The sequence below is a fragment of the Eschrichtius robustus genome, chromosome X, assembly GCF_028021215.1.
Source record: "Eschrichtius robustus isolate mEscRob2 chromosome X, mEscRob2.pri, whole genome shotgun sequence".
Taxonomy (NCBI): Eukaryota; Metazoa; Chordata; class Mammalia; order Artiodactyla; family Eschrichtiidae; genus Eschrichtius; species Eschrichtius robustus.
Genome location: NC_090845.1, coordinates 14,369,722 through 14,392,694, shown reverse-complemented (window position 1 = coordinate 14,392,694; position 22,973 = coordinate 14,369,722).

The following is a 22,973-nucleotide window of genomic DNA, read 5'->3' as shown; positions in this document are numbered from 1 at the left end:
CACTCGCTCTCAGGGGGATGAAAGCACTGGTCCAGCCCCTGATAGGGAGATCCAATTGTCCCTTTTCTGCAGTGAAAGCTCACAGTCCTAACCACTGGACCACCAGGGAATTCCCCGACTGTAGCTTTTCAAAAACACCTTTGAGGGACTTCCCAGGTGGCACAGTGGTTAAGAATCCGCCTGCCAACGCAGGGGACACGGGTTCGAGCCCTGGGCTGGGAAGATCCCACATGCCATGGAGCAGCTAAGCCCGTGTGCCACAACTACTGAGCCTGTGCTCTAGAGCCCCTGAGCCACAACTACTGAGCCTACATGCCACAACTACTGAAGCCCACGTGCCTATAGCCCGTGCTCCACAACAAGAGAAGCCACTGCAATGAGAAGCCTGCGCACCGCAACGAAGAGTAGCCCCTGCTTGCTGCAACTAGAGAAAGCCCGTGCACAGCAACGAAGACCCAACACAGCCAAAAATAAATAAATAAATAAATTTATTTTTTAAAAACACCTTTGAATTGCATAAGCAATTCCTCTGTCATCTCTTGGGAGGTTCAGGAGGCAATCCTGCAAACTTAAAATTATGATATCAAATTTGAAAAATAAAACTGAAATCAAATTCTGACATCAAATTTAGTCTCAATGAGAAGAGGAATCCAGGTGGATAGGGATAAAAACAGCAAAAGCAAAGCAAGCGGGAAGGGACTGCCCTGGTGGCTCAGTGGTTAAGAATCCGCTTGCCAATGCAGGGGACACGGGTTCGAGCCCTGGTCCAGGAAGATCCCACATGCCGTGGAGCAACTAAGCCCATGCACCACAACTACTGAGCCTGTGCTCTAGAGCCCGCAAGCCACAACTACTGAAGCCTGCGCACCTAGAGCCTGTGCTCAGCAACGGGAGAAGCCACCGCAATGAGAAGGCCACACACCGCAAGGAAGAGTAGCCCCCGCTCGCCATAACTAGAGAAAGCCCACGGGCAGCAACAAAGACCCAACGCAGCCAAAAATAAATAAATAATTAAAAGAAAAAAAAAAGCAAGTGGGAAAGGGGATGTTGAGAAAACGTCACTGGTGCTGGGAGCAGAGGGTGTGGGTCAGGATTACTGTGCAGGACCCCGGGCTGGTCTCCCTGAGTCTGTCCTAACACAAACACCTGGTGTGCCTTCAAAACTCCAAGGGCCATCGTGTGGATCCTCCTCTCTAGGAGTGACAGGCTAATTGCTCACCAGGCGGAGCAGGAGCCGCCCCCACTCATCTCTCTGACCTCATCTCCCAGCCTCCAGCACGGCTCAGCTGCTCTGCTACAACAAAGCCATCACCTCCACCTTTCTGGCCTCAGGGGCTCCGTGCTAGTTCCCGGGCCTGGACATTGTGTCCCAGATCACCACGTGGCTCCCTCCCTCCCCTCCTGCAGATTTTCTTTCTTTCTTTTTTCTTTTCTTTTTTTTAAAGACCAAGGATAGAGTTTACTTTATTATTTTTTTAATATTTATTTGTTATTTATTTATTTTTGGCTGCACTGGGTCTTAGTTGCGGCATGCAAACTCTTACTTGCGGCGTGCATGCAGGATCTAGTTCCCTGACCAGGGATGGAACCCAGGCCCCCTGCATTGGGAGCTCGGAGTCTTACCCGCTGGACCACCAGGGAAGTCCCCCCTCCTGCAGATTTCTGCTCAACCTGGTCAGCGAGACCTTCTCTGAGCAAACCCAAAGTTCCTGCCCACTCACTCCTACTCCCTACCTGCCTCCTCTGCTTCACTTTTCTCCAGAGCACTTAGGACCACGTACTTACAAACGTGTTTCTTTGTTTTTATCTATTCCACCCCCACTGGAATAGATAGGGTAGGCATTTTTGTCGGTTTTGCTCACTTTTGGATCCCCAGTGCCTAGAACATGCCTGGTACATAAGAGCTCAGCAAATTGTGTGTGTGTGTGTGTGTGTGTGTGAGAGAGAGAGACAGAGACAGAGAAACAGAGAGAGAGAAAGAGGGAAAGGACCACAAATAAGGTTGAGAGGTAAGTTGGAACTGATGCTCTTGACTCTAACAGGATGGGTTTATTGTGAAGCTAATAAAGCTTAAGGAAAGATCCTAACAACGTTTTTACACGGCCATATGTTAATATTTGCAAAAGTAAAATGCTTAAGGTTCAGTTAGTTCAAAACAGCGGCTCTCTCCACTTCAGTGCCCCCTCCCTCATACTTCCTGTAGTGGCTTTGTCCCGCATCAACTTAGCTAAGCTGCAACCACATTCCCTTCCCCGCGTGGTTCCAGGTTAGCACTGGCCACTAGAGACATTTTGTGGGAGGCAGATGTGAACCAGCAGTCAGATTTTTGAAGCTCCGAAGGTTAGTTCAAGGTGCCCGGCAGTGTGGCAGCTTGCACTCAGGTCACTGATCTGATCCCCACTTAGATGGCACTAGGTAACACTCCACCGCTAGACCTTCTTCTTCCACACAGCTGGTCCTGCTGACCTACAGCGACTTCAGGCTCAACAGCAGACACAGGGGCAGCAGCCCACATAATAATCAGACCCTATTATGAGTCCCTTACTCTATGTCAATCATGGCAGTTCTGCTTCTCTGATGACCCTTGGCTGATACACTTCCCCTGGGGCTCAGTGGCACTGGGGTGGTCACAGGCATTTGGGGGTGTCAGCTAAAGGGAAGCTGAGTTGTGGACACATTTCACGAGGATTCAGAGAGGTATACGTACAATGGTTTGCAATCACTTCCATGAATGGCTGAGTCATTGATAGCCACCCCTAATAGGATTGCCTCCCAGGAACACGCCTACGGTCTGCTGCCAGAGGGCATATGGCAATATGATCATGTCTTAGGGCACCTGGCACCAGAAGTATGTGGGCTGTGGACAAGAAACATGGTTTCAAATGTATAAAGCCAGAAGCAAGTCTGTAGAAAGTTCTTCCGATCATATTATGTAATTTTTTTTCGGATCTTGTGATGTTTCTGGCATTTATCAGCTCTTTAACAATTGTACTTTGTTATGATTTCTTTTCTCATTCCAAAGAATTATTCACTTTTGTACCTAATGTTGTATTATTAAGTTTGTATTACAGCCGCATGTACATCAAAGCAGTTAGGACACACCCTCTTACCATACACAAAAATAAACTCAAAATGGCTTAAAGACTTAAACATAAGACATGATACCATAAAACTCCTAGAAGAGATCATAGGCAAAACATTCTCTGACATAAATCATACCAATGTTTTCTTAGGTCAGTCTCCCAAGGCAATAGAAATAAAAACAAAAATAAATAACTGGAACCTAGTCAAACTTACAAGCTTTTGCACAGCAAAGGAAACCATAAAAAAATGAAAAGACGACCTACAGAATGGGAGAAAATATTTGCAAACAATGCAACCGACAAGGGCTTAATTTTCAAAATATGCAAACAGCTCATACTACTCAACAACAACAAAAAAAACAAACAACCCAATCTAAAAATGGGAAGAAGACCTAAATAGACATTTCTACAAAGAATACAAATGGCCAACAGGTGCGTGAAAAGATGCTCAACATCACTAATTATTAGAGAAATGCAAATCAAAACTACAATGAGGTACCACCTCATGCTGGTCAGAATGGCCATCATTAAAAACTCTGCAAATAACAAATGCTGGGGAGGGTGTGGAGAAAAGGGAACCCTCCTACACTGCTGGTGGGAATGTAAGTTGGTACAGCCACTATGGAAAACAGTATGGAGGTTCCCTAGAAAACTAATGAAAAAATAGAATTACCATATTATCCAGCAATACCACTCCTGGGCAAACATCCAGACAAAACTATAATCCAAAAAGATACATGCATCCCTATATTCATAGCAGAACTATTCACAATAGCCAGCACATGGAAACAACCTAAAAGTCCATCGACAGGTGAATGGATAAAGAAGATGTGGTACATATATACAATGGAATACTACTCAGTCATAAAAAGGAACAAAATAGGGCTTCCCTGGTGGAGCAGTGGTTAAGAATCCGCCTGCCAATGCAGGGGACACAGGTTCGAGCCCTGATCCCACATGTCACAGAGCAACTAAGCCTGTGCGCCACAACTACTGAGCCTGTGCTCTAGAGCCCGTGAGCCACAACTACTGAGCCTGCGTGCCACAACTACTGAAGCCCACACGCCTAGAGCCTGTGCTCCGCAACAAGAGAAGCCACCACAATGAGAAGCCACCTCAATGAGAAGCCCAATGCGGGGGCACTGCAACAAAGAGTAGCCCCCGCTCGCCACAACTAGAGAAAGCCCGTGTGCAGCAACGAAGACCCAACACAGTCAAAAATAAAAAATATAAATAAATAAATTTATTCAAAAAAAGAAAAAAGAAATGAGGAAATTTAAACAAGGTCCTACTGTAGAGCATAGGGAACTATATTCAGTATCCTGAGATAAACCATAATGGAAAAGAATATAAAAAAGAATGTATATATATGTGTATAACTGAGTCACTTTGCTGTACGCCAGAAATTAACACAACATTGCAAATCAACCATACTTCAATTTAATAAATAAATAAATAAATAAAAGGAATGAAGACATTCTAGCTCTGGAAGGGCAAACCACCTACTTAAGGTCATAGGCCTAGTTAGTGACAAAATTGGAAATGGAATCCAGTTACCCTCTGCCTAGATCAGAGCTCACAGAGATAATTTCATACATCAGAGATAGCACTAAGGGTTAGTGTTCCAACTCTAGGAACATGATGTGCAAAAATGTACAAATCATCCTCAGATAAATCAGAAAATGCTACTGATAAATGGAATATTTATAAATGGAATACTTCCTGCCATATCAGTAAACAAAGGACGTCACAATCCTCAGGGATTGCAGCCGCAGCCTTGGTGAGCTGGAGAGCCCAGAGGGAACTCAGGAAGGGAAGAATACCTGCCATCTAGCAGCCATCAGACTGCAGCCACTCCCCTCGGTGAGCCCTGAGGAAACTCAGGATGTGAAAACACAGGATACTGGCCCCAGATAGCTGAGGTGCATATCAAAGGAAGGATTTCAGTGAGCCCAGACTCTTGCATCTTCCCATACATAAAAAAGCACTAAATTCCTTAACTTGAGATATCCGGTTTTCTTTAACTAACAATCATTTTTTGACGTTCCCGACTACCTGCACTTTGTTGCAAAACTCCTATATATCCTGGCTCCCCCCTCGCCTCCTCGGAGCAGTTTCTCAGAGTTATCTGAAACGCTGTCTCTCTCCCGGGCTACAGTCCTCATTTTGCCCCAAATAAAACTTAACTCGCAACTCTCTCGTTGTGCATTTTTTTAAGTCAACACTACACAGGACGGAATGATAGCATTCACTAAAAATGCCCCCATATCAAGCATTGGTTCCTATTATAGATTCCCAGGGTCTATAATAGTGCCTAGCTGATATATTTATTGGCTCATTGCAGGTTCTCAAAAAATATTAAATGGGTATATCTGGCTTGATGACTATCTCGATGACTTTGGGCCAGTTACTTCTTCCCTCTGGAGTCTGCTTCTTCATTCATAAAATGGGCATACTAATATCCATCTCTCAGGTGCCTAGTGAAGGTCAAGTGAGATGGGTATGTAAGTGTGCCTGGCACAGTAGCTGGCCAATGGCGGGAACATCACTGTTAGTGTCCTTTACCTCTTAAGTTATTGCTGTTAGAGTCAAAGTTGTTTAAATGCCAACATCATAAAGCCATTCAGAAAAACCATATTCCTATAAAGTCTAGTCCTCTAGACTTGTGCGGTCCAATACAGCAGCCACTAGTCACATGTAGCTATTTACGTTTATAATTAAATTAACTAAAATTAAAAATTCATTTCCTCAGTCACATTAGCCACATTTGAGGAGTTCAATATCCACACGTGGCTAGTGGTCGATCCACTGGACAGCACAGATACAGAACTCTAACATCACCACAGAAAGTTCTATGGGACAGTGCTGGTCTACACTAATAACAAGAGTACTATACTGCTCATGTTGTGTTGTGTTTTGTTTTGTTTTCTTTCTCAACCCAAGTAAGGATCTTCCCAAAACGTTTTATACCAAACTTCACTTGATTGATGTATTTGTGCGCCCTCCTGTGGCTAGAGATGGAAACTAGTCTGTGTTTTACTGAGGTGAAGTGGCACATTTATAAAAGGGATAGTTTAGAAATCTTTAGTAATCTCTAACAGAACATTGTAAATCAACTATACTTCAAGTTAAAAAAAATTTTTAGGGACTTCCGTGGCGGTCCAGGGGTTAAGACTCTGCGCTTCCAATGCAGGGCATGTGGGTTCAATCTCTGGTTAGGGAACTAAGATCCCACAGGCCGCGCGGCCATAAAATAAAATAAAAATTTTAAAAGAAATCTTTAGTAATCTGACCGTTAGCAAGAAATGTAACATAAAAGAGTATATGCATTTTGAATTCTCTCGACACTACTAAGGAAAATCTATTTGAGAAGGTATGAGCCTAGGCTTGTGAGATAGACACTCCCTGTCTAAACAAAGGATAGTACTATGTAACTGCTTAAAAGTGAGGAGAGACAGCAGGGATTATTAGATGAATGATCCCAGGAATTCTCTCAGTGGTAGCTGGCAACAACCAAGCTGGAACCCATGACTCCCCCACTGTGGATTGGGGGTGGAGAAGCTAACCTGAGACCCAGCTTTCCACTGGATGAAGGGGATTCCTGTTTCTGGGTGCCAGGCACGTGGCACTTCCTGGCATTCCCCTACGCAGCTGGCACCTCAACTCAGCCTGCTTGGTGTCTGATCCCAAAAATTTATTCCCCACCTCTCCACTCGCTATGCCAGGCTGTTCAACGCGCCTGCACAATAAAAACAGAGACCGGGGGTGGAGGGGTGAGGCCTCTCCTGGATCAGTTGGTGCCAGAATTCAGTAGCCCCTAACCGAGCACACGCTCCAGCCGATGCACACAGAATGGGAGCGCCCTGGGCAGGTACTGACTCTTCTGCCCAGCATCCAGCCTTACCGCTGACACTCCTGGTATGGAAAAAACAAAAAAGCTAAACTCTTCATAAAGGTTTATTTTTTTCTTAAGACAACATTACTATATCATTTCTAACAACAACAACAACAATAAATCAGAGAACTTCTGGGTGGAGGTGCTGGGACAGTGGTGCCTGGAGAGGGTGTGGAAGCTCCATTCCCTTCCCATACATTGCCCTATGCATCTCTTCCATCTGGTTGTTCCTGAGTTATATCCTTCTATAATAAATCAGCAATCTAAAACAGATTATTCCTATACTACTCAACTAACAAGCTCCAGATTATAGAACAGCATGCAAACTCTCTAATTCATTTTATGAGGACAGTATAACCCTAAAATTGAATCTTGAAGAGTTTACAGGCATATCTCGGAGGTATTGCGGGTTCAGTTCCAAACCACTGCAATAAAGGGAATATCGCAGTAAAGAGAGTCACGCGACTTTTTTGGTTTCCCAGTGCATATAAAATTATGTTTACACTATACTGTAGTCTATTAAGTGTGCAACAGCATTATGTCTAAAAAAAAAAAAAGTACGTATCTTAGTTTAAAAATGTTATTGCTAAAAAATGCTAACCATCATCCGAGCCTTCAGCAAGTCATAATCTTTTTGTAATACTAATAATCAAAGATCACTGATCAGGGACTTCCCTGGTGGCGCAGTGGTTAAGAATCCACCTGCCAATGCAGGGGACACGGGTTTGAGCCCCGGTCGGGGAAGATCCCACATGCTGCAGAGCAACTAAGCCTGTGCGCCACAACTACTGAGCCTGTGCGCTAGAGCCTGCAAGCCACAACTACTGAGCGAGCCCACGAGCCACAACTACTGAAGCCCACGCACCTAGAGCCCATGCTCCGCAACAAGAGAAGCCACCGCAGTGAGAAGCCCACACACCGCAACAAAGAGTAGCCCCGGCTTGCTGCAACTAGAGAAAGCCTGCGCACAGCAACAAAGACCCAATGCAGCCAAAAATAAAAATAAATAAATAAATAAATTTATTAAAAAAAAAAAAGATCACTGATCACAAATCACCATAACAAATATAACAATAGCAATGAAAAAGTTAAAATATTGCCAGAATTAACAAAATGTGACACACAAAGTAAGCAAATGTTGTTGGAAAAACGGTGCCGATAGACTTACTCAAAGCAGGGTTGCCACAAACCTTCAATTTGTAGAAAATGCAACATCCATGAAGCACAATAAAGTGAAGGGCAATAAAATGAGGTATGCTTGTAGCCTGAAAAAAAACAGAAGACCAAAGCACTAGATGAAAAACTATAAACAGTATAATAGCAAACAATTCAATAGTATGTTAACAGAATCACTCACCATGACCAAGTAGGACTTAGTCCACGAATGCAAAGACTTCTGTTTTTCAGACCATTTTATTCAAAAAGAAAGAAAATCTTATAGATTAAAAAAATCAGAAAATACAGGTAAGTATAAAGAAAATAAAGATCACCCAGAATTTTGTCACCCAAAGAGCATCACTAGCTAATATAGCTAACTAGAAGAATGCACTACACATTGTGGTAACGCCCCCTCCCACGCTAGTTTACACAGCTTTAAAAGATATGCAATAAGCAATGCAATGCATGTGGCCAGAAAGCAGCTGCCTTCTGGGGTGGTCAGGCACGGCTTCCAGGTCCCTCCACCACACGGAGCATGCTCAGTTGCAAGCATTGGGTAGAACCCGGTGCTGAGTACTTCAACTCAGGGCCGCCACCCCTTCAATGCAGCACCTACGTGTACACTACGCTCGGTGCCTTGTCTCTGAGAGTAAGTGCCAAATCACCTCCCTCCTAGTGCAGCTGCAACTCATCAATCAAGGGTTTCACAATGAATGTTTCTGAAAACCAGGTACAAGCTGACCCGCTAACATTCCACATTTATCTTAGCAAACTACATTCGAGGGAGCAAATACACGTAGTGTTGCTTTTACTTTAAAAAAAAAATATCTTTATTGAGCTATAATTCACATACTGTACAATTCACCCATTTAAAGTGTACAAATGACTGCGTTTTGGTATATTTACAGGTTTGTGCAACTATTGCCACAATCTACTTTTAAAACATTTCCATTCTCCCTAAAAGAAACCTGGACCCATTAGCAGTCACTCCCCATTTCCCCCCAAACTTCCCAACCCTAGGCAATCACTAACCTACTTTGTGTCTCTAATGGAGTTGCCTATTCTGTACATTTCATTTAAACAGACTATTACAATATATGGCACTTTATGCCTGGCTTCTTTCACTTAGCACATTTTCAAGGTTTATCCATGGTGTAGGATATATCTGTACTTCATTTCTTTTTATTGCCAAATAATATCCCATTTTAATGGATATACCACATTTTATATAGCCATTCATCAGCTGATGGACATTTGGGTTGTTTCTTTTTTTTAAAAATAAATTTATTTATTTTATTGATTTATTTTTGGCTGTGTTGGGTCTTCGTTGCTGCACGTGGGCTTTCTCTAGTTGCGGTGAGTGGGGGTTACTCTTCATTGCGGTGTGCCAGCTTCTCATTGCAGTGGCTTCTCTTGTTGCAGAGCACAGGCTTCAGTAGTTGTGGCTCACGGGCTCTAGAGCACACGCTCAGTAGTTGTGGTGCACGGCATGTGGGATCTTCCCGGCCCAGGGCTCAAACCCGTGTCCCCTGCATTGGCAGGTGGATTCTTAACCACTGCGCCACCAGGGAAGTCCTACTTTTTGACTACTATGAATAATGCTGCAATGAACGTTTGTGTACAACTTTTTGTGTTAATATATGTTTTCATTTCTCTTGGGTACATATCTAGGAGTAGAATTGCTGGGTCATATGGTGACTCTATGTTTAATTTTTGGAGGAACTGCAAACTGTTTTCCAAAGCAGCTGCCTTATTTTACATTCCCACTAGCAATGTGTGAGAGTTCCAGTTTCTCCACATCCTCACCAACACTTGTTATTGTCTGTCTTTTTCATTATAGCCATTCTTGTGTGTGTAAAGCAGCTTCTTACTGTGATTTTACTTACATTTCCCTCTTCATGTACTTATTGGTGCAGGGTTCAGGACACGCAATACCCCAGTTTACTATTCTTAGCTCATATCCTTTTTGTGTTATTGTATTTCTCTGCAACTCTCTGCTCTTCATCAAACCTAGCATAAAAGCATTCATGTTTAACCACTTCTTCAGGTCTTTATTTCATTATGAAAGCTCCTGTGTCACATAGAACTTATATTAAATAAATTTGTATGCTTTTCTCTTGTTAATCTATCTTTTGTTACAGGGGCCCAAGCTGAGAACTTAGAAGGGTAGAAGAAAAATTCTTTTTCCCTCCCCTGCATTGGCTATTTGTACATCTTCATTGGAAAAATGTCTACTCAGATCCTTTGTCCATTTTAAAATTGGGTTATCTTTTATTATTGAGTTGTAAGAGTTCTTTATGCATTCTGGATACATCCTCTTATGAGATATATGAGTTCCAAAAATTTTCTCCCATTCTGTGGGTTGTCCTTTCACTTTCTTGATGTATCGTTAGCAGCATAGAAGCTTTAAATTATTTTTTAATAAATATTTACTTTTTAAAATAAATTTATTTATTTTATTTATTTTTGGCTGCACTGGGTCTTCGTTGCTGCACGCAGGCTTTCTCTAGTTGCAGCGAGCGGGGGCTACTCTTCATTGCAGTGCACAGGCTTCGCAGTGCACGGGCTTCTCATTGCGGTGGCTTCTCTTGTTGCGGAGCACGGGCTTTAGGCGCATGGGCTTCAGTAGTTGTGGCACACGGGCTCAGTAGTTGTGGTTTGAGGGCTCTAGAGTGCAGGCTCAGTAGTTGTGGCACACAGGCTTAGTTGCTCTGCTGCATGTGGGATCTTCCCAGAACAGGGCTTGAACCCATGTCCCCTGCATTGGCAGGTGGATTCTTAACCACTGCACCACCAGGGGAGCCCCAGAAGTTTTAAATTTTGATGAAGTCCAGTTTATTGGGGTTTTTTTTTTTGGGTGGTTTGTTTTTTTTCTGTTTTTTTTTTTTTGGTCACTTGTTCTTTTGGTGTCATATCTCAGAAATCACTGCCTAACCCACGGTCTCAAAGATTTACTCGTATCCTTTCTTCCGAGAGTTCTACAGTATGAGTCCTCCATCTTTGTTCAAGACTGTTTTGGCTTTTCCAGGCCCCTTGATCTTCCATCTGCATTTGAGGGTCAGCTTATCAATTTCTGCAAAGAAGTTAGTTGGGATTGTGATAAGGACTGCACTGAATCTATAGATCACTCACATTGTTTTCTAATCTGCTTTTTTTTCCAGTAAAGTATATTGTGGACATCGTTCCATTTCGATACTTACAGTGCCATGATCTGTTATTCTTATGTAATAACTCAACAAACATTTATTAAACAATTACAAGACACAAGGTGGTCTGGTTGCTGGTTATACCGAGATGAATCAGGCACGTATCCTATCTGTAAAAAGGAGCTTTCTACCTAGGAAGGGAAATAAGACATGAACATAGATAACTGTATTCCAAGTATGAGAGAGAGATAGATAAAATGCTCCAAAAAAAATTATTTACAGATATGAGGGTGGTAAAGCTTCCATGACAATATAATCATTTAGCTAAACTAGGGTGTCTCACCCTTAGCACTATTGCTATTTGGGGATCATTCTTTGCTGTGGAGACTGTCCTGTGCACCATAGGATGTTTAGCAGCATCCCTGGCCTCTACCCACTAGATGCAAGGAGCCCTCCCCTCCCCCAGTGTGACAACCCAAAATGTCTCTGGACATTGCCAAAGGTCCCCGGGGAAGCGAAATCGCCCCTGATTGAGAACTACTGAGCTAGACCTTAAATCATCATTGTTAATGGCTGTGTACTACACTACATGGATAATCTACAATTTATGGAACTAATACCCTGTAATTGCACGTTCCTGTTGTGTCCAATTTTCCATTGTTTTTTTGTTAAGTAGTACTTTTATTTTATTTTATTTTATTTATTTACTTATTTGCTGTGCTGTGCTGCACGCAGGATCTTACTTCCCCGACCAGGAATCGAACCTGTGCCCCCTGCATTGGGAGCACGGAGTCTTAAACACTGGACCGCCAGGGAAGTCCCTCCACTATGTTTTATAAAACATAACTTTTAGAAGTATGACATGACATCGGCTCCTTAGGATAAATAGCTAACATCACGCTAGAGTTCTTTTTTACTATAAAAGTTATACATGTTAAAATTAGTCTTTCAAACAATTTGAAAAGTAAAATTAAAAGGCTTGATCTAGGGACTTCCCTGGTGGTCCAGTGGTTAAGAGGCCACGCTCCCAACACAGGGGGCCCGGGTTCAATTCCTGTCAGGGAACTAGATCCCACATGCATGCTGCAACTAGGAGTCCACATGGCGCAGCTAAGAGTGCATGCCGCTGCAACAAAGATCCTGCAGTGAAGATCCCACGTGCCGCAACTAAGACGCAGTGCAGCCAAATAAATAAATAAATATATTTTTTAAAAAGGCTTGATCTATCAATCTCAATCCCCAGAAATACAGTCTGTGGTATGTCAATTTAAAATTTTTATATGTATTCAGAAGTAAAGTGGTAAAAGCCCTCTTTTAATGCTCTTTGATAATCACATGTGACACTTTGGTCTATTCACTGCAAATTTCATCTGGAGCTTTCCAAGCCACATTTTTTGAACTATAGGTCTTGGCCCATTAGTGAAACGAATTAGAGGATCATGATCAGCATTTTTTAAAAATGAAAGAGAACAGAATAGAATAGATCACATCAGAGTGTATCACACACAGTGAGGATAGGTACTACTTTGTGAGAAATTTGTTTCAGTATCATAGAAAGATGGAAAGATGATAGACTGAAAGATGATAGATTGATAATGTGAAATGTATACGTTGCTGTGGATTGCAGCCAAGAAAAGTTCTAAAGCCACCACTTTAAGCAATCTAAATATATATATATATTTTTTAAGTCGGCGATTTTTTTAAATAAATTTATTTATTCATTTATTTATTTATTTATGGCTGTGTTGGGTCTTCGTTGCGCAGGGGCTTTCTCTAGTTGCGGCGAGCGGGGACTACTCTTGGTGTGGTGCACGGGCTTCTCATTGCAGTGGCTTCTCTTGCTGCGGAGCACAGGCTCTAGGCACGCGGGCTTCAGTAGTTGTGGCTCGTGGGCTCAGTAGTTGTGGCTCGCGGGCTCTAGAGCGCAGGCTCATTAGTTGTGGCCCACGGGCTTAGTTGCTCTGCGGCATGTGGGATCTTCCCGGACCAGGGCTCGAACTCGTGTCCCCTGCAATGGCAGGCGGATTCTCAACCACTGTGCCACCAGGGAAGTCCCTAGGGATTTTAGAGTTTCACATTTAGGTCTACTCTCCATTTTGAGTTAATTTTTGTAAAAGATGTATGGTCTGTGTCTCCATTCAGTCTTTTGCACGTGGCTGTCCTGTTCTTCCCACAGCATTTGTTGAACAGACTATCCTTTGTCCATTGAATTATCTTTGCTCCTTTGTCAAAGAAAGGGTAAGACTTTTTCAGAACACACCCAGGTGTTTTCTCGTGTCAGTTCTTTTTGCTGATAAACTGATGACAGCTGTGTTTAAGGGACTTGCACTGGAGTCAAGGACCTAGTATTTATAATCTAAGCTCCTTCAATTACAAGCTGTGAGATCATGGGTAAGTTACCTCTCTGAGCCTAAGTCTTCTCAATTGTATAATGGGTTTGATAATAATAGGATTGATAATAATCGGAGGGTTATCATGAGACAAATTAGATAATAGATGTAAAATAACTGGCACATACTAAGTGCTCAATAAATGTTAGTGGTTATTATTCAGTATTCTAAATTTAACTTGCTTCCTGTCTCAGGGACTCACCATCAAAATATATCAGACAGGAATATACACATATTTTTCTTCATTCTCTAGAATTCTTTCTAATTTTTATAAAATCGTGTACCATTTAGGTTTGTTGGGTTTTTTCAAAACCACATTCTCTGTAAACTCATCTATAGTGACAGAAAGCAGATCAATGATTTTTTCTGTGGCCGGAGACAGAGGAAGGGGCACAGGGAAACTTTGGGGGATAATTAAAATGTTCTGTTTTTTTTTATTGTGGTAGTGCTTTTATGGGTGTTTACATCTGTCAACACCTGATGAATTGTATACTTTAAATTGGTGCAGTTTATGGTACATAAACTATACCTCATTATGAGACAAGTCAGGAAATGTAAATGCTATCTGGATACTGATATCAAGGAATTGTTAACTAATTTTTTTGCGTGTGAGAATGTATTGCAGTTATTTTGAATTTTTTGAAAAAGAAGCCCTTAGAATCTTCATACACTGTTGATAAGAATGTAAACTGGGCTTCCCTGGTGGCGCAGTGGTTAAGAATCCACCTGCCAATGCAGGGGACACGGGTTCGAGCCCTGGTCCGAGAAGATCCCACATGCCAGATCCCACATGCTGCGGAGCAACTAAGCCCGTGCGCCACAACTACTGAGCCTGTGCGCTAGAGCCCGTGAGCCACAACTGCTGAGCCCGCGTGCCACAACTACTGAAGCCCACATGCCTAGAGCCCATGCTCTGCAACAAGAGAAGCCACCACAATGAGAAGCCTGCGCACTGCAACGAAGAGTAGCCCCCGCTCACCGCAACTAGAGAAAGCCCACGCACAGCAACAAAGACCCAACACAGCCAAAAATTTTTAAAAATTAAAAATTAAAAAAAAACTCAAAAAAAAAAAAGAATGTAAACTGGTGCAGCCACTATGGAAAACAGCATGGAGATTACCCCCAAAATTAAGAATAGAACTACGATACGATACAGCTAATCCACTTTTTTTTTTTTTTGGCCGTGTGGTTTGGCTTGTGGGATCTCAATTCCCCGACCAGGGATTGAACCAGAGCCCCAGCAGTGAAAGCCTGGAATCCTAACCAGTAGGCCACCAGGGAATTCCCCCAGCTATTCCACTTCGGGCTATTTATCCAAAGAATACGAAAACACTAATTCAAAAAGATACACGCACCCCTATGTTCATCTCAGTATTATTTATAATAGCTAAGTGTCCATCAATGGATGAATGAAAAAAGATATACACACGCGTGCGCACACACACACTGAAATACTAATCAGCCATAAAAAAAGGTGAAATCTTGCCATTTGCGACAACATGGATGGACCCTGAAGGTATCATGCTGAGTGAAATAAGTCAGACTGAGAAAGAAAAATACCATGATTTCACACATATGTGGAATATAAAAAACAAACACACACACACACACACACACAAATAAATGGACAAACCAAAACAAAACAAATACGTAGATACAGAGAACAGAGTAGTGGTTACCAGAGGGGAAGGGGGTAAGGACAAAATAGGTAAAGGGGGTCAACTGTATGGTGACAGATGGAAACTAAGTTTTTGGTGGTGGGCACGCTGTAGGGTGTAGAGAAGTAGAAATATAATGCTGTACACATGAAATATATTATAAACCAATGTTAACCTCAATGTAAAAAAATAATAAAAAGGAGCCCTTGTATTTTAGAGATGCATATAGAAATATTTACAGATGAAATCATATGAGATGTGATATATCCATCAAAATAAATGAGGGATGGTAGGAGTGGGGGGGGATAGATGAAACACATTTGACCATGAGCTGATCACTATTGAAGCTAGGTAGTGTATACATGGGCGTTCGTTCCACTATTCTATTTTCTTTTGTGTATGTTTGAGATTGTCTATAATTTAAAATTTGAAAACCCCACACGTGCAGGAACTATTATCTTTATTTCAGTAAGTGGAACAAGACTGAAAGCACCACTAAGGTTTTTTGATTGTTGCTGCACACCATTTTTAATTTTAATTTGTAAATAGAAATTTTGAGATAATTGTGAATTCACATGCAGTTGTAAGAAATATTATAGAGATAGCCTTCATACACTGTGCCCAGTTTCCTCCAAAGGTAACATCTTGCAAAACTATAGTATATTATCACAGTCAAAATATTGTTACTGATACAATCCACTCATCGTCAGATTTCCCCAGTTTCACCTGTACTCATTTGTATGTGTGTGTCTTTGTGCATTGTGCTACACAATTTTATCCCTGTATAGGTTTATGTATCCACCACCACTGTCAAGATACTGAACCATTCCAATACCACAAGCACAAGGATTCCTCATTTTGCTGTTTTATTACCACACTCACATTCCTTAAACCTCACCCCTAATCCCTAACCTCTGGCCACTACTAAGCTCTCCTCGATTTCTAAAGTTTTGTCATTTCAAAAATGCTATATGAGTGGAGTCATAAGGTATGTAACCTTTTGGGATTGGCTTTTTTCACTCAACATAATTCCCTGTAGATTCATCCAAGTTGTGTGTATCAATAGTTCCTTTCTTTTTATTGCTGAGTACGATTCCGTGGTATGAATTGTGGAACAGCTTGTTTAACTATTCACCAGTGGAAGGACATCTGGGCTGATTTCAGTTCTTGGCTATTGCAAATAAAGCTGCTATGAACATTCACAGATGCATTTTTCATCTAACATTTTGTTTTCTAGCAGTATAATAATTTCTCCTATTCATTAATCTTAGAAGACTGGTAATTTTGCAAACTTTCCAAGTAAAATCTGTTAGGTTAATTGATTTATACATTTTAAGCGTAAGTAATTTCCCTTAAGTGAGATTATGAAGTATTTTCTTAACGATATAATTAATTTCTCTGGCTTTTCTTCTAACATATTTTGAAAAGCAAGTCTCAAAAGGAATTTGTAAATTACCTTACAATTACAGAACCTCTTGATGACTAAGAAAGCTTTACATCAATGCTGGTTTCCTCTTTGTAATAATCAAATGAAGCAATCTTGCTGTAACTTCTGCACCTCATAAATATGTATTAGGAGACAAATTTTCCAACTGATACATCCATATGCCATCACTAAGGGCCAGAGAACATGTTATAGGTTTGAAATTTGTGCCTTTAGGTCTTTCGGCATAAAGTACAATAATGATGTAATTTACATTCAGCCACAGATATACTGAAAATTTCCAATTTACCAGGGAATTCTATTTTCAAAAACCACTACAGATCCTTTTAAAGGTAAAGCATGCTTTTGTCATGGTTACTTACCTGCCTCAGCTCTAAGCTGACCCTTTTTATCTTTTTTAATATTTATTTATTTATTTGGCTGCACCGGGTCTTTGGTGCGGCACACGGGATCTTCGTTGTGGCATGTAGGATCTTAGTTGTGGCATGCCTGTGGGATCTAGTTCCCTGACCAGGGATCCAACCCGGGCCCCCTGCGCTGGGAGCGCAGAGTCTTAACCGCTGGACCACCAGGGAAGTCCCATAAGCTGACCCTTTTTAACTCTGCTCTGTGATACCAGGGCTGGGACTCTACAAACTGTTTTTCCCAAACTCCCAAGCTGGTTGCCTTCCCGTGAGGTTCTGTCAATGGGAGGTTCTGATGGGAGATTGGAAGGAGGGACAAGGGACCTCTGGTTGCCAGCTTCCATCAACAGCCCCCACTCACCCCACACCTCCAGCCTCCAGCTTCTTTCAGCCTTCCCAGCATCACCATACCAGGCCTCCACAGAGGCACCAGCGCCCACCAGCCACGCCTTCTTGGGGGTCTGAGCAGGGGCTGTGTGGAGTGCCCCCACCAGAGGCCCATGCACCAGCCAGCGCAGGACCTCTCCTCCAAGCTCCCAGGTTCTGGTAACCCCACTGCTTTCCTTTTGTTCCCCACGCCCTAAGTGTGGTAGCTGCTTCTTGCAGTTACTAATATCAGCTCTAGGGGTACAGGAAGCAGTGACAAATATCCAGGTTATCTTGTCCTTTCTTTCAGCTGTGTACCCAATTCGCTGTATTGAATCCACTGTTGGAAACACTTTGTACAACTTTCTGTTTTCCTGTAGCTTTCATACAATTGTAAATACACATTTGCAAAGTTTTTAGTACCTTATCTATTTCCTCTCCAACTACAAGGGCCATAGTCCTTATTCAGGAGAATCTATGGTTGAATTCAGGACTTGGAGGGGGAAGGGGTTAGGTGAACATCAGACATTCTTTGGTTGTAAGCAACAAATGGACTCAGGCTAACTTCAGCAAAAAGGGAATATATGGTAGGGCACGTGGAGCTCACAGAATAAAAGCAGCCATTCTAGAGATCTTGGAAGCAGGAACCAGTGGCCAGCACCTTGGGGTGCTTCACCAGCAAGAGTTTAGGGAATCCACATTCCAGAAAGGGCATGGCTGACGGGCCCAACGGGGGTTAAGTACCTACACTTTGGCTGGTGGAGAGCAGAGTATCCTGATGGACAGTCCTACCAAACTACAAGAAGTCTGAAGAAGGAAGAGGGGCTCACTCTGGAGAAGGAAGAATGGATAATGGCCAGCAATTACAAATTTTCATTCCAGTGAACTTCAGAAGAGGTCTTCAGTTGTAAATTAAAATGCACAGTACACTAAAACTTTGAATAAAAGAACAACGTGCTTGGGGTAGAATGCTTAGAGCAAGGTTTCTAAAAGGAGGTTCTATGTGTGAAGGCTTCTCATCTCTGCTTATGGACTGGGCCAAGGCCAGGAGGAATTTCCTATTCAATATTTTTCATTTGACAAATATTTATTTACTTCGCCCCATTGATTCTAAGTCTAAGCCCCAGGGATTCTGCTCTAGGTCATTTCCTTTATTCACTGTCACCAATGCAGAGCTCGTGTAGCTTAACGTTAACGGCTAGCACAGCGGGGAAAGGTGGCCTTTCAGAAATCCAGAGGGACACTCCACAAGGGTTAAATATTAATGCATTTATAAGTATAAAAGAATTACTTCACTCTACCTAATATCACGATAGTAAATGAAAACAAAGTACAAGTTCAAACAAGTACAGTGTGCTTTCAATTTTATAATTTTCCTCCAACTCCCTCTCACACAATTGCATTAAATATTTTAAGAGAAATTACTTGGCATTCTATCACACTAAGACAACTTTTCATTTGTCTGCATCACTCATCTACCATTGCTTTTTATATTTTTTCTAAAACGTGTGGGGTTTTTTTTCTGTTTATAAGACTAATGTCTGTCCGTTGGAGAAAAATTTTAAATAGAGCAATATATAAAGAATAAAATAACCATCATCCATAATATCAGTAACCAAGAGCCAATGACTATTAATGTTTTCGTGTATTTTCTTCCACTCCTAGTGATCTGAATAAAAACAATTTGGCCAGAAACAAAATTGGTATTCTTTATGTTCTTCTTTTGTTTGCGTAATTTTCAGGTTTTTCTGTAACGAGCTCTGCTTTTGTAATAAGAAAAACAAACAATAAAGGGATTTATAAAAGGGCAGGAGAGCTGTATATGCCTTGTTCATTCCAGGTGTCTCCAGTTCCCAGAACAACGCTTGGCACACAGTGAGTACTGCAACATTTTTTTGAATGGCTAAGATTTTTTGCCAAAAACTAGTGAGACAGAGTTGCTAATGAACACAGAATCACCCGCAGCTATGTCCGGGTATTATTTCCCTCTCTCATTACTTTTGGTAAACAGTTCATTTTATCAGATACGATCACTTTTGCTGTCTTTTTTTTTTTTCATGAGATAATTTATTATAATTAATAGAATATGGTATCATATTTTTGTCAATAATTCCACCGGTCAGCCAGCTGGAAACTTCAAAATGACCAATATATAATAAGTAGTCAATAAGTATTTGATGCCACTTTCCTCCCAGTCGCCCTTCAAGTCTTGTCGATTTCTCCTCTTGTATTTTCCTTATAGTCCCAGTGCCATTAGCCTTACAACATAATTATTTCACCTAGTTTATCACAAGTAACTCTTAACTAGTCTCTCTCCATCTATTCATTCTTGTCCAAAGTGATTCATTCTCCGAAACACTTTTGCTGTCTTAATAGAAGATCGATTAAATTCAAATTCCAACTCCAACACTCACTATGTGACCTTGGCACTGTCTGCCTGAGCTTCCTCATCTGGTAAGCTCTGGTTCAGTTGCTGGGGGTACACTAAAACAAAGATCCCGCCATCGATTTACATTCTAGTGTAGGAGAAAAAGCCTATGAACAAACATTTGTCAGGTGGTGATAAGTGCTATGAAAAAAAAAAAGAAAGGGGATAGAAAGTGATTACCTGTGGAGGAGGTGTGTTGCTATTTTATAAGGGGTGGTCAGATAGAGAACAGACTTGTGGTTGCCAAGGTGGAGGCCAAGACGGGGGGGCTGGGGAGGGAAGTATTGGGAGGCTGGGATTAGCAGATGCAAACTATTGTACACAGGATGGATAAACAAGGTCCTACTATAGCACAGGGAACTATATTCAATATCCTGTGATAAACCATAATGGAAAAGAATATGAAAAAGAATATGTATATATATGTATAACTGAGTCACTTTGGTGTAGAACTGAGTCGCTTTGGTGTACAACAGAAATTAACACAGCATTGTAAATCAACTATACTTCAATAAAATTTTAAAAAAACGTAAAACGTGGTCAGCACCTGGCTAGAGGTTTCAAAAAATATACTAGTGTCCAGTCTCAAACCGCAAGTTGTGACTCAGCGCGATCGTGAAAGCAATGTAGGGGGTCGTTTGCATACTTTTAAAAATGAAATAAAATACCAGAGTGCATCACATATTAAAGGCCAGCACTGTGCGGTCTAACTTGTTTTGGTTTATATACAAGTATACTAGTCTGTAAAACACGGTCGGCATGGAGAAAGTGGTGGTTAACATTATAGCAACTTTGAGGTAAGCAGTCTTAAGAGAAAGGTACCTAAACAGGGCATCTCTCGGTTAAGAGAGCCCACACCTTGTGCACACACCTGTTGGTGCCTTATTCAATTAGTGGACTCAGCTGACTGCAAGAGAGACAAAAAGACAACCACAGAGAAAGTGAAAGAAAAGATAAGGACCAGAGCTAAGAAGGTGGAGTGAAAGGCAAAACCCAAACTGAACAGTTCGCAATTCAAGAGAGAAAAACTGATACTACATTTTTGAGGCAAAAAAGTACCTGACCAGAAAAAGACCAAAAAAATTTAGAGAAACAGAACTGACAGATTCAATTTAACAACAACAAAATCCCAAACTAACAAAATATGCTGTACCAGTTACTTTTGGATTAAGTGTATGATAGTGCCTGAGTATTTTCACAAACTCCCGAAATATCTGCTCCGTATTTCCTACTCAGACCCTCAGTGAGGTGGACAGCATAAAGATTTTAAAGTCAAATCGTCTGGGAAGATTTCTTTTCTTTCAACCATTTAAACATTTAATAGGTTTTGGAAATCATGCCTACCCATAAGAAAATAAGTAAAATATATTAATGGGAGACTGGAAATCGTCTGCCAAGCCTTCTCTTACTGTGCACATGAGGAAGTTCCCATTGAAGCAGAGCTATACGACACAATTATTCTAGAACACCGTGGGCAAACTACAGTCCTCCATCTAAATCTAACCCGCCACTTGATTTTGCATGGCCCACGAGCTCAAAATGATTTTTCAATTTTCAAGTGGTTGAAAATAATCAAAAGAACATTTTTTGACACGTGAAAATTATATGAAGTTCACATTTCAGTGTCTATAAAGTTTTATTGGAATACAGCCAGGTTCATCTATATTGTCTAGGGCTGCTTTCTCGCTATAACGCTGCCGAGTAGTTGCCCCCAAAGCCTAAAATATTTACTATCTGGCCTCTTGTAGAAAAACGTTTACCAACCAGTGTTCTAGAACAAGAGGGCTGTATTGTTTAAACACCCTTCCAACCCTCTTCCCTCTCCAGCCGCTCCCCCCTTCCCCAGCTTCACTCACTAACATTCCTGAGGCTGACATGAAAGGGAGAGCGTTATAATAATGAATTGTACCATATCGGAAACCAGAGACACCAGACAGTAAATTTCTATATAAGGTAATACGAGTGGTTCTGCCACGCACTAGAGTAATGCCTGGGTTTGTTTCCCGATCATAAAAGTGGGCATCAGAGCAGCAACCGCACGATTTCGTTTCAGAATCACCATCGTCACTTGCAAGAAGGTGCTTGGAAAGCATCACGGCAGCAAGTGTCCCGGCGCGGGGGTGCTTTTGCAGCGGGAGCCTCTCGGAGTCTGGATGTAGACTGAGGCTCCCTTTGCACTAGACACCTCGGCCACCTCCCCCCAGCCCGTCCCCTCTGCTCCTGGCCCTCATTTTCATTCCCTTTTGGCCTTGCAGCCTGCTTTCTCCTCACCCCCGAGCACTCCTCAGGGGCTACCAAGTTCCAGGGCAGAGCAAGCCTCCGGAGAGCCGGCGCCAGGTCAGCTCTGCCCAGTTCTTTCCAGCTTCGCCAGCTTGGGGTGGGGCCACACTGGGACCCCCGCAGGTGACAAGTATGACTCAGCAGGGCCCGGGACTAGGACAGAGACCAGAACGCCAGTGCAGGGACAAAATCCCCCGCAGTACGAGGCCTCAAATATCATTTGAAGGACTCAAATTTGTGAACAAACAAAAATGTAATTCAAATCAGCTTCGGAGCGTTTGCGGCCTGTGCCTGCACAGGCCGCAGGTTTACCCTACTAGGGAGGCCCGGCGGCTTCTGCAGTCACAAAACGCCCGCGGCCTCTGCAAAAGGCCCCCTTTGCCTCCGACAAACCCCACCTCGGCTCGACCAGGCCCCAGAAAAGGCCAGTCGGCTGGAGGGAGAACTTTCGGGTGCAGAGAATTGCATGCCCGCGACTGTCAGGGAGACTTTGAGGGCACAGTAGTCTCTCGAGACTAGAAACCATTTTCCTTTCTCGCTCTGAGATTTTGCTTGGCTAAGCGGCGGCAGCCTCCCAGTCCCCCGCCCCCACCGCCACGGCCACGGCCGCTGCAAGCAGCCACGCCCCGCGGCCTCAGGGCTCGCCGCCCCGGGGCTCGCAGCCCCCACGCAGCTTGCAAGCCGCGCCTCCTTTCGCCCCACCCCCGCGCGCCCCCATCCG